The following is a 13,581-nucleotide window of genomic DNA, read 5'->3' as shown; positions in this document are numbered from 1 at the left end:
CTTAAAAAAGTAGTTTCTTCCTCTAAAAACATAAGTACCTCAAAAATTTCCTCGTCGTTGTAAAACCAATTAAACTTTACACTGAAAACAACGTTGCAACAAGTAAAAATAAGAGTAATCGCAATTTAGGTGACTACAAATTGTTACTTGAGAAACCGCCAGTTTAATGTGAAAATTCTTAAAAACTCTAACAAATTTTAATGAAATCAAACAATAATTTATATATGCTATTTACAAGGAAATATAATGATGAACCACTTTAGTGCCCACTTCATTATATTTCTTGTCCCACACATATTTCCCAGTCAAGATTGTGTTATAGGGCATTAACACCATACAAATTGCTTAAGCAAACGACCGACCGTTTTGTTTGTTTTTCACAAGAACGTTTTAACCATATTTAATCATTTTCTGTAAATGCTACAAAATTACTTAATTGATAACTTAGTAAAATAATGAATAAATTCAACTGCCTGGAATAATTTTTTATTTATTTATTTAGGGCCTTAGCAATTAATCAGCCTAAAGGCACTAAATAAATAAAAAAATTATTCCAGGCAGTTGAATTTATTCATTATTTTACTCAAGACACTTGAAGTTATTTATTTTTTAAATTTTCAGGCAAAAACTATTGTTTCCTTATTCCTCATAGGCTATTAATGCAGTTTTTCAACTCCATCTTTTTCATATCTCTGTTAGTTAATTTTTACAATTTTACAGAACCTTAAATTCATTTTATAGGCCAAACAGTTCCCATGTATGTTTTTGTCCCTTCCAGGCAATTCCAGGCTACGTTTACAACGCGTGTATTAAATATTTAATAGTTTGATCAAATGACGTCATTTTTTCGGTACAAATGGCTGCGCACTAAAATTTGATACGTCCCAAACAGGGTAGATTAATTCGGTGTAAACACTTAGGACCCATTTTGAAGTACCAAAATGACAGTTTTGACATTTTATTGGATGTTAACTTACAAGGTTTGTATTTTTGTACACAAGCTTAAGCCTTAAAACAATTTTATTAGTTTATTTTTATTATTTTTTAACAGCAAAAACACTTAAAGATTTAAAGGTTACAAACTCTATTCAACTAATTCATAATATTTCAAACATCATGTTACTTATTTGGTCCCCTTTCTAGCATTTCGGTGATAATATTGTCTGCAGTAAGTCTTTTCCTGAGATTGTTGTACACTGCCTCTCTCTCCTCTCTCCATCTGGGATAGTAAAAAACCGTGTATTCGGCTGTATCACAGTATAGGCATTCGTCATCATCTGTTTTTCCTATCATTCTCGTAAAAACCCTGAAGCTTCCATGGCCGGTTAGAAATTGCGCCATATAAAAATTTATCTCTCCATGCTTTCGGTTTATCCATGGTTCTATCAGGGGTATTAGTCTTTTGGTCCATCTGCATGATTCAGTATCATTGTCATTCCATTTATCTTGCCATTTTTGAAGTTTGTTGTTCTCTAGCTTCTCTCTTCTTCTGTTTTCTTTCATTCTTATTGGTGTTATATAAGAATGAAATAAAATATAGTGACATAGGACTTTCCTCTAAAAAAAAACTGCCATTTTGATCCTAGAGATAAACCTGCACTAATTTAACCCTCAAAATTAATTCTTGTAAACAAGGGTGTACTAAGTAAAAATATCATTTGATCCATGGACCTAATAGATCCGCGCGTGTAAACGTAGTCAATGGGACGAATTTTGACGAAGACTATTATACTTTTTATTTTATAAGAATATTCTTAATAGTTTCTTAGGTATTGGACTTTAAAGTGAGTCAACTCCCTCGAAGTCCATAATTCTAATTGCAAAAATTGAGAAACTTGCCTTACGTTGGGCGCCAATAATTAACACCTAAATTCTCTATTTGTTGATAATTGAAAATTAATTTATAATTAGAAATCGATTAATATTTTCTTCCAAGTCCTATTAAACACTCTCCTAATAGCTAATATAAATTCAGTAGGGTTAAACCTAAAAAATCATCATATAAATGAAATAAATTGCAAATATAAGTAACGAGAAACCAAACAAGTTCCACTAATTGGCGAAATTATCACAGACCCGCAAATCCTTATGTCCAATTTATGCAACTATAATACATAACAACCATAATTATATGATATTTTGTTCACACTGATATTTTCCTCTTCGTCAGTATGCACCACGAGATAAATATAAACGAACAAAACGTGGCGACAGATGTTTTATTATTGAATTAGTTCTGTTTAAAGTGTCACGCAACATATAATTAGTTTCAACGGTTTAATGACATTTGCTGAACTGTTGGAATGAGCAATGCATGGAAATCAGACTTTTTTTTTGGATATCGTGACGTCACTTGTTAGTCAACTGATACTTCGTAAGAGAGCGTCGAGCGTAAGCCCTCGATAACTATTGTGGTGTTTTTGATAAAAAGTTACATCTGAAATGTCAAAAATAATGTCTCAAAATTTGTGAAAAACACACCTTCTCAGACCGTCTCGAGCTAACTTGTGATGTCACACCAATCATTGGACTTAAAGCAGCTTTATCTGTGGGTATTTCTTATCTGCAAAGTGAAACGGAAAAGTATCACGCCAGCCATTTCCGCACGACATTTTATTCATTAATTTGAATTTGTTTATAATTAAACCGGATCGTATTATAATTTATGTAGATCAATGCGGCTCGCGCCTTTCATTTATCTTTAAGTTGACCTAAATTTCATCATCATAAATATGGTACTTTTACTTACATATTTATTAAATTTTCCAAAGTTCTACCTTGAAAAATCAATTTTTGATGTATATTTGTCCACACAATAACTCATTCCAGGTCCAGAAATGCTGCTTATCTTATGTGGTGAGTCTCATAAATTAAAAAAAAATTATAATGATCCAGGAAGTAGTACAGAACTGTGTGTACACTTTTAGTATTTTTTTTTTAATGTTATTCCATTAAAACTTGACAGCCGTTATCCCAGTTGTTACCAGGTTAGCACTTATAATAACTGTAAATACATTGAACTGCCTGGAATAAATGAAAAATGCGTTAGAGTTGTTTGAGAAAAATCTTAAAGGTCAAGCCCCTAGACGAGTAAAACTACTAACTTATAAGATATAAAACATTATTATTTTTAAAATTTATTATAATGAATAAATTCAAGTGCCTGGAATGAATAATCAATGATTGGGATAAATAAAAATGCCTGGATGAAATAAAAGATTCCATACTATTACTGCCTGTAAAAAATACAAAAATTGGAATTTTTTACTGAAGACTAGTGAAGAAGAAGTGTAAAAATGTTGAATAACTTTAATAATTGTGTAAAAGGTCCAAAGTAACTAGTAATGCCTGGAAAAATTAAAAATTACATTGAGATTTACCAAAATAATAATTGTCATGCTTGAAAAAATAAATTACTTGGTAAAATAATGAATAAATTGAACTGCCCGGAATGAGTAACGAGTACCCTAAAGCTGCCTGAAGTATGAATTGTCTGTAATAAGTAGAAAAGCCTGAAATGCCTGGACTAAATTAACTAATTAATTGAAGTAAAAAGAAACATATTATATACACTTCACAAAAATAACACACGCATAACAGAATCGTCGTGTCATCAGTAAATAACGTGGTCCACCTCTAATGTTAAGATTATTTAAGACACTTATATAAATAAGAAATAGATTGATGTATACAGCCTCATCAATTAAGTAATTTTCAAACCGATGAATGAATGCAGCATATAGTGGAACAATTAATAGACTCATACAGTCAAAAGCCTTGGATAAGTCAGATAATATTTGTAGTCGCCTCCCACCTGTTGATGCCACGGAGAAGTTTCAATAATAAGTCATAAACAAATTTGTCTTTATTCGGTATCAAATGCACATTAAGCTACATTTGCCCAAAAAGGCAATAATTGGCTAAAGCTACTTTTAACTCTTAATTTTAATATTTTGATAATTAATTTGAAAGAAATAAACTAGTTATGAATCCACAGAAAAAAAGCTAATTGTGGAGCTGTGCCTCCAAGAATAAAGTATTATAATTATTTTTAAAGCGAAACATTGAAATTGAAAAATTTGGTTTAGGTCGATTATAAATTAATTTTTTTTTCAACTGCCAAGGCTGATTTCTTAATTTCAAATAACTTTTTGGAAAAACGCTGAAATAGGTGTCCAATGATTTTTTTAGAAGAATGTGTATCTCGATTTTCAAGTCTTTAGCTCTCTTAGTTTCAGAGATATGAGCATTTTGCCCCTAAAAACCTTTAAAAAGAAAATTATAATTTTTTCCAACTTCCAAGGCTATTTTCTTAATTTCAAATAACTTTTTGGAAAAACGCTGAAATAGGTGTCCAATGATTTTCTTAGAGTAATGTGTGTTTCAATTTTCAAGTCTTTAACTCTCTTAGTTTTAGAGATATGAGCATTTTGCCCCTAAAAACCTTAATAAATGAAATAATTTTTTTTTCCAACTTCCAGGGCTGATTTCTAAATTTCAAATAACTTTTTGGAAAAACACTGAAATAGGTGTCCAACGATTTTTTTAGAAGAATGTGTGTTTCGATTTTCATGTTTTTAACTCTCTTAGTTTCAGAGATATGAGCATTTTGCCCCTAAAAACCTTTAAAAAAAAATTTTTTTCTCAACTTCCAAGGCTAATTTTTTAATTTCAAATAACTTTCTGAAAAAACACTAAAATAGGTGTTCAATGATTTTCTTAGAAGAATATGCGTTTCAATTTTTAACTCTTTAACTCTCTTAGTTTCAGAGATATGAGCATTTTGCCCCTAAAAACCTTTAAAAAAAAATTATATTTTTCCAACTTCCAAGCCTGATTTCTAAATTTCAAATAACTTTTTGGAAAAACACTGAAATAGATGTTCAATGATTTTTTTAGAAGAGTGTGTGTTTCAATTTTCAAGTCTTTAACTCTCTTAGTTTCAGAGATATGAGCATTTTGCCTCTAAAAATCTTTAAAAAAATAAATAATTATATTTTTCAACTTCCAAGACTGATTTCTAAATTTCAAATACCTTCCTGGAAAAATACTCAAATAGGTGTCCAATAAATTTATTAGAGGAATGTGTGTTTTAATTTTCAAGTCTTTAACTCTCTTAGTTTCAGAGATATGAGCATTTTGCCCCTAAAACCCTTTAAAAAAAAATAATTTTTTTTTTCAACTTCCAAGGCTAATTTTTTAATTTCAAATAACTTTCTGAAAAAACACTAAAATAGGTGTCTAATGATTTTTTTAGTAGAATATGTGTCTCAATTTTCAATTCTTTAACTCTCTTAGTTTCAGAGATATGAGCATTTTGCCCCTAAAAACCTTAATAAATAAAATAATTATTTTTTCCAATTTCCAAGGCTATTTTCTTAATTTCAAATAACTTTCTGAAAAAACACTAAAATAGGTGTCTAATGATTTTTTTAGTAGAATGTGTGTCTCAATTTTCAATTCTTTAACTCTCTTAGTTTCAGAGATATGAGCATTTTGCCCCTAAAAACCTTAATAAATAAAATAATTATTTTTTCCAATTTCCAAGGCTATTTTCTTAATTTCAAATAATTTTTTGGAAAAATACTGAAATAGGTGTTCAATGATTTTTTTAGAAGAATGTGTGTTTCAATTTTCAACTCTTTAACTCTCTTAGTTTTAGAGATATGAGCATTTTGCCCCTAAAAACCTTAATAAATAAAATAATTATTTTTTCCAACTTCCAAGGCTATTTTCTTAATTTTAAATAACTTTTTGAAAAAACACTGAAATAGGTGTCCAATGAATTTTTTAAAAGAATGTGTGTTTCAATTTTCAACTCTTTAACTCTCTTAGTTTCAGAGATATGAGCATTTTGCCCCTAAAAATCTCAATAAAACAGTACTTAACTTGAAATACTTAATTGAACTTGGAGTCGTTAACCAAAGCTAATCAGGTAAATGAGTTTTTCAGTAAGATGCATTAAGACGTTTATTTAATTAAATAATAAATTAAACTTCAAGTTTTCTGATGCTGAAATTCTTACAGATGCCCTAACACGCAACTCCTTACTGAACCATATGCATTTCAGGTCTTCTTTTTCTACTGCTTGGAATAAGCGAATTATAATTTTTCTTCTAGATGTCATTGCTTAAAATATAATAATTTTTTCAGAGGTACCAAACACTTTTGAAATAGTTATATCCAAATTCTATTAATAAAATTTAAGTTTTATATAAAAGATCCAAATCGGGAAGGGCCATAGCCAGAAATCTATAATAGATACCCCTTTTCTAGTAGTACCAAACGATTCAGAAGGCTCCAAATAGTCTAAAAACTTAAGATACAATATTTAAGAATTAATAGTTTTTCCAGGAAAAAAAGTCAAAATTGACCATTTTTGGACCGACAAGACAAAAATGCATAAAATTTATTAAGAAACTTTGAATATCTGTAGCTTAGAAACTATACGACGTAGGGCTTTTCCAGTAGTACCAAACGATTCAAGAACAAACACATCTGGACAACTACATTTGGATAAGTTATTTCCATATGTTGAAAAGCACAGCAATTAAAACATTTAATAATTCGAATTTAATCTTTTGTAACCGATTTCCTCCACTCCACAAAAACGGAACCGTTTTACAGTAAAATTTTGTGTAGTCCAAGTACTACTAGTTCCTTGCACTGATTTAATTTCTTAATTGATTTAATTTTTCTCTGTTAAAATTTCCCATAATATTGTCATAAAAATGTTTAATGTTATCCGGTATAAATAGTACACGATGTACGTACCATTAATGGTATATCATAACCGAACCAAGTTGCGCTATAATAATTAAGGCCATTATTTCTTTAATTTTCAGTTGCAAGTTACGTTATCCAATTACCTCTCTTGCAGAAGAAGCACTGAAAACACATCAAACGAACCTCTATATAGCGGGAAGTTGAATGTTGTTATATTGTGCTAATATTAATTTATTATCTCAGTCTAACTTAAATATGGACTAAATAAATCTAGTTTATTAATAGTGTTTAAAAATATAGACGTAACGAAAAGAAGCCATAATAAAATAACTCTAAGCGGATAAGCCTAAAGCTTTTGATAAAGTTCAGCCTCGCTATTTTTAGAATGTCAAGTTCACTTAAGCTCTAGAATCGCAGTTGAATATGCCATGTCCAACCCATAATTGCTATTTATGCGCCTACTGGTTTAATACGTGTATTACGGTTTACGTTCCTAACATTTATAGCTATATAATTAAAATATTTGAATATTAATGTGGCGGTTTAATAAAAGTGCGCCTGAATTTATGGACATGCTTTGAAGTAGTTTTCCTTTGAAATATTAAAATAAAATAAACAGGAAATATGAAAACGCGAATTGTTCAGTTAAGTATTGTATACAGGAAATCACCCCATAACATCTATGCTTTTTAAGAAAAAATAGATTAATGTTAATAGAGAGCCTTCTTTAATCTAGGCTATTACATAAACTATTTCTTCACAGATTGTTCACGAAACTGAATCATTTTTCGTTATAAAAGCACTTTTTCTCATATGTTTTAGCATTTGGGAAAATAGACCTTATTTGCCTGGAATAATTAAACTGAGAGATGATCTTTAAATACGTCATAGTTCGATGCTGCCTTATGCAAAAACGACGACATACCACCATCATCATCATCATCATGATCGTCCATCGGCGACTTGAGGTCGTTAATTCATCGGTGCGCGTCGGTTCGTGTCAGTCGTCTCACTCGTTGTGAAAGGAAGAATCTTCCTCTTCTTCTTCTTCTTCTTCTGGTTCTTCTTATCATTAGTGAAGTGGCGAGGTTCGTTTTCTACGTGCAGTGCGGTCTAGTTGGTGCAAATTTTTCCTTTTTTTGTGAAAATACCTCGTTCGTTTGGATGAAGGATTTCTTTCGGTGAGTTTTCTCTTTTGTGTTTTATACAGATGTAAATGAACGAGCTCAGTTAAAAGTTGAGGAATGTCTGGCAGCTTTAGTTTGCAATCTACCAATGTTACAAAACAAAACAAGGAAACCAGAGATTTGAGGACAAAATATTAGTATCAAATACACCTCTTCCCTAGACAGTTTCAAAATAGTAGTTTTAGATTTAATTCAAGACTCACACCTCACAGAGATCATACGTTTGCAACGTATTACCAAGAAAAAGAATTACACAAGGTTACCTTTTTTACCTGACAGAGAATACTAATTTAGCCTAAATATTATACTTCCGATGTGACTCATAAGGAACTACGAGTCCGACCCTTGATTGAGTCTCTTCTTCTAACTCTATTTATCCTCTTTCTCACTTCCCTACTAACTCTTATGACCTGGTATTCCAGTTATATCCCTTCCTTACATAAACCAGCCTTGCATCAACTTCATTGACTGTCTGAATCAATTACAGTTTCTAGGATTGCACTTTATTGGAAATATAAGCCTTGGCTTATTTCTTTAGAGTTTTGACTGGTCATTGATCTGAATACCAGACTAGGAAGACTATCTATTCCAGTCCATCATATGTTCTCCTTCCTGTTCATGCTCTATTTTGCAACCTTCATTTGTCAAGTTAGTTTGATTGGCAACCTTCTTACCCAATATAAGTCTTACTACCAGCTGAAAGTAATTTCTGGACTTACCTTTAATACTATATCTACTAACCAGAATTATTAATAGCCAGCTTACTTGTTTGGGTTCAGTGCCTTAAGTAAGGCATTTGATTGTATCACATACATGGTTCGAGGTTTGGTGAGCTGGTTTGTCAAGGTCTCTTATCTCAATATCCAATTTAAAAAAAATGAACTCAGTGATTACTAGTTTGCAAGTTATTAATGGGATTAATAAAAAAACAATCAGTAAACATGATCAATTAAAACCCGCTATCGTATATCCTTGTATAGTATATAAAGTTCATTGTTGATGCTTATGGTATTTTTAAGCAGTGACTGTATTACCTGAGATTTTTGGTTTTTGATTAGACGTACGGTTTCAAGTGTTTCATTCTGTTATGCTTGTTTAAAAGCCCGTTGTACGGTTATATTTGGGGCCTAAAAGTAGCGATACTACTTTTGCGAATTAACCGTAATTAATGGTCTAAAAAGGCGTGTGAATTGTGTCCTGGAAAAAAAAAATGCTTTGCGGTACTGAGTTTATGTTTCATTATTTCTATGGAACTCATTAGATCAGATAGATTAGAGATCCGCCAGAAATTCAAAAGTGCCAAGATTGACCATCAGTATTAACTATAACATAACAATTAACATAACTTTTAAATCATTCTTTTAACCCTCCTTAACTTAATGAAACTTTTAAATTTTTTCCTCTAGATCGATATCTGGACCTTCTGGAAATTACAATTTTCTAGCCCAATCATATGAAAAACGCCTACATTGGAGTTATAGGAAGGAAACTAAAGCACTTTCAGTTAAATTTTTTTTAATGCTATACAATGAGAAGAATAGAGAAAGTAGACTAAGAAAAATTGATGATGGGGGCCTTCGAGACCTAACCCAATAACAGGGGTCTACTTGAAGTTTAAATAAGTTGTTTCCTAAATCTTTGCTGTTGTTTATTATGTGTTAGTGGATTAAGCGTGTTCTACTATTCCTAATCTGGAAACCTGTCCTGTGTGGATACAGTGGCCACTTTGTCACATTCACATTGGTATTTAGTTGGCATTTCATCATGATCTTACTGTAACTCGTATGGTTATTTTCGAAGTAAAGGCTTGAATTTTCCGGTCATTTTCCTAATTTTCTCCAAAGTTTTCTCTGCTGCTCTCTTAATAATTGTTTACTAAGGACGTGCAATGACGACTCAGTTTCCAACTGTGTCAGTGCTCCAGAAAGTTCACTAGCTCTGTATAACTTTTGTCCGATCTTTAAGCCCATGAATCTTCCACGATTCCTTGATTAAATCCAAAATTATGCTTCATGTGTTTAGTGGGTTTAATCACCTTAGAGAAGTGAAATTTTAAGACGATTCAAGGCGTGCATGGACCATGAAATAAAATGTGCATATTTTCGATTTCTACCGCATTTCATGGTCCAGGCACACCTTGAATCATCTAGATATTTAACTTTTTTGAGGTAGTTAAAGTCACTATAGACGTAAAGCATTATTTCATAGCGATCGTCAAAGATTCATGGATCTCAGATTAGCTTAAAGGTCAAAAAGTGCATTTTTTTAATTTCTACCACATTTCATGGTCCAGGCACGCCTAGAATTATTTAGATATTTAATTTTTCTGAGGTAGTTAAACCCACTAGAGACGTGAAGCATTATTTCATAGCGATCGTTAAAGTTTCATGGATCTCAGACGAGTTTAAAGGTCAAAAAATAGATAAAAAGTGCATTTTCTTAATTTCTACCGCATTTCATGGTCCAAGCACGCCTGGAATTATCTAGATATTTCACTTTTCTGAGGTAGTTAAACCCACTAGAGACGTGAAGCATTATATCATAACGATCGTTAATGATTCATGGATCTGAGACTGGTTTAAATCTTAAAAAGTGGATAAAAAGTGCATTTTTTTGATTTCTACCGCATTTCTTGGTCCAGACACATCCTGAATCATATAGATATTTCACTTTTCTGAGGTAGTTAAACCCACTAGAGACGTGAAGCATTATTTCATAGCGATCGTCAAAGATTCATGGATCTCAGACGAGTTTAAATATCAAGAAGTGGATAAAAAGTCAATTTTTTTCATTTCTACCGCATTTCATGGTCCAGGCACGCCTTGCATTGTTTAGATACTTCACTTTTCTAAGGTAATTAAACCCAATAAAGACGCGAAGCATTATTGCATAGCGATCGTTAAAGATTCATGGATCTCAGACTGGTTTAAAGGTCAGAGAGTGGATAAAAAGTGCATTTTTTCAATTTCTACCGCATTTCATGGTCCAGGTACGCCTGAAATCATCTAGATATTTCACTTTTCTGAAGTAGTTAAACCCACTAGAGACGTGAAGCATTATTTCAAAGCGATCGTCAAAGATTCATGGACCTTGGACTGGTTTAAAGGTCAAAAAGTGCATTTTTTTGATTTCTACCGCATTTCATGGTCCAGGCACGCCTGGAATTATCTAGATATTTAAATTTTCTGAGGTAATCAAACCCACTAGAGACGTGAAGCATTATTTCATAGCGATTGTTAAAGTTTCATGGATCTCAGACGAGTTTAAAGGTCAAAAAGTGGATAAAAAGTTCATTTTTTTTTCTACTGAATTTCATGGTCCAGGCACGCCTTGAATTATCTAAAAATTTAACTTTTCTGAGGTAGTTAAACCCACTAGAAACGTGACGCATTATTTCATAGCGATTGTCAAAGATTCATGGACCTTAGACTGGTTTAAAGGTCAAAAAGTGCATTTTTTTATTTCTACCGAATTTCATGGTCCAGGCACGCCTGGAATTATCAAGATATGTGATTTTTCTGAGGTAGTTAAACCCACTAGAGACGTAAAGCATTCGTTCATAGCAATGTGCTTGCAAATAACAGGATAGGATTGAATCCTTGTGAGCGTCATATCAGTGAGTATTTTCAGTATCTTAAATGTACTCTTCTTCTCGTTTTATCGCTTACAAAGCAATAATGAAATAATTTCTTTGATATCAAGTATCGCAGTAATATCCTAATTAATATACTTAACTTAACCTAAAAACCGCTTCTCTTAGTTTAATTCTAAAATCTCCGTTAGAGAGAGAGAGAGAGAGAGAGAGATCCATTAGGTAACATCATCGTTGGTATAATATTCGCTATACTTTGGCATTTACCTACTACTAGACTTTAAAGTGAATACCAAATTCCTTATAGTGCCGTTATTATGATGGTGCGCCGTTTGTAGTTTCCAGCGTCGCTTCTTAAGATTTTAATACGCTAAAGGCGCTCCTTTACGCTCTCAGGGGACACGTACAATATTAATTTACATTTTGGTTGCACTTGAGAGCTTTTTCACATGTAGTATGTTTTTTTTTAGCAGGACCGTGCTGATTTTTTGACATACTTAACTTGCCAACTTATTACACCTTAAGACCCTTATTGAGCTCAACAAGGCTAAATTATTAAAGCATCTTACGGAATTATTCCTATGAATATAAGTAATTTATGTTTGACTATTAATTGCAAACAGGATAAACGTGACGTGATTTTTTATCAATAGTGTTTATACAGTGTATGCCTGACATGAATAATTTTTTTTTTAATAAGTAATTGAAAAACAAATGGATTTTCGAGGTAACTAAATATACTTGAATCAGAAATATTAAGCATGATTTAGGGATCTGGGAAGTATAAGTATGGTAGAATTTTTGGGAAATCTCTTTGGAATTATTTTCAGCTAATTTTCCTAATTAATTATTACTCAAATCACATGATACAAGACACCCTTTTGGATGAGAAACCATAATCTTGAGGCTGTCCTATTGTACCAAATAGTTATATAGAAAAGCCCCCTGAACTTGCTCGATATTTATGACTATGAAAAATTTAAATAAAATAACAGTTATGTGGACATGACCAGTTGCGGTCAACGGCTGAGAGAAGAAGAAGAAGAAAATGATGTTCTTCACGGTGATTTAGGATCTCTCCTTCTAATGACGAGCGAGTGTGTAATTTCATTGGCGTAGCGTATTTCTTCGTACACCGACCTTGGTACTTTTAACCTTCCTTAATCACAATTTAAATATATCTTTTAGCGTCAGACATCACGTTTACTTATACTTTATTGTATCATCTTGATGAGTAGAAGAATTTTGTCTTTATTCCAGGCACTTGAACCTATTATCACGTTATTCTCTGGTTTTTTTTCGATTGCCTGGAATAATTTTGTCTTAATTTCAATGTGCATATAATTCTACGAGTAATAAGTAGTTAAAGAAAGACACGTGGCACAAAAAGCCATTTCCTGATATCGATTGCTTAATAAATTATTATATAAAGGACGTAAGTATTAAAAAATAATGTCGTGCACCGAACAATTTGGAACGGCAACCGGAGTCGTGAATATTTGAAGCCACTGCCGTTGCAGGTCCTTGGAAACTTCGCCAGGTTCGCATTTTTCATCGCGTTATTACTGTAACCACTTTTAAATTATTTTCAGCACGAAACTTTAGCGCTAACTTGAGGTTATCGTGAAGTTTTCAGTTGCCATTTTACTGAGGAGACCAGTTGAAAAATGTACGGTTTGTTGTAAAAGCCCCAAATTAGATTAACTGGATTTTAAAACCGTACACATCGAGCTATACACTTATTGGAAAAGATAATCAAACAATGTATTTTTTTCCTATATACTGTTTTTGTTATATAATCAATTTAATGAAGTAAGCCTTAATAGAGGTGCAATGTTAGGGGTCACGGGCATAAATCAGCATTGATTTTTTGCAAGATAAACCTTGCCAGAACTTTTCTGGCTGCCGCTATAGTGTTTTGTATCTTTATCTATAAGGTATGTATTTAAAACTAGATTTATTAACAAAAAAATGTTTTATGGAAATGTGCCATTTTCATTTTTATATATTTTTAAAACAAGGACTTTCCTGGAAGTTCCCGAAGCATAGTAAAATGAAAAATGGCTTGCTATAGTA

At 31.9% G+C, this 13,581-nt stretch overlaps 1 protein-coding gene across 2 annotated transcripts in view; it reads left to right on the top strand.

The window, feature by feature from the left end:
• LOC126745009 (beta-1,4-glucuronyltransferase 1-like) overlaps positions 1-13,581 on the top strand; it is a 60,433-nt gene that overhangs the window by 2,490 nt on the left and 44,362 nt on the right. Inside the window, exon 1 of one of the 2 annotated variants that reach the window (XM_050452653.1) lies at positions 7,889-7,907. The exons of the other annotated variant lie outside the window; for it this stretch is intronic. The gene's annotated coding sequence lies outside the window, so the exon portion shown is untranslated. Of the gene's footprint in view, positions 1-7,888; positions 7,908-13,581 lie in introns of those variants that run through there. 2 annotated transcript variants of the gene reach the window in all.

Source organism: Anthonomus grandis, chromosome 15 (assembly GCF_022605725.1).
Source record: "Anthonomus grandis grandis chromosome 15, icAntGran1.3, whole genome shotgun sequence".
Classification (NCBI taxonomy): Eukaryota; Metazoa; Arthropoda; class Insecta; order Coleoptera; family Curculionidae; genus Anthonomus; species Anthonomus grandis.
The sequence above is the reverse complement of the archived record's forward strand: the minus strand, read 5'-3'. Positions and strand labels throughout refer to the sequence as shown.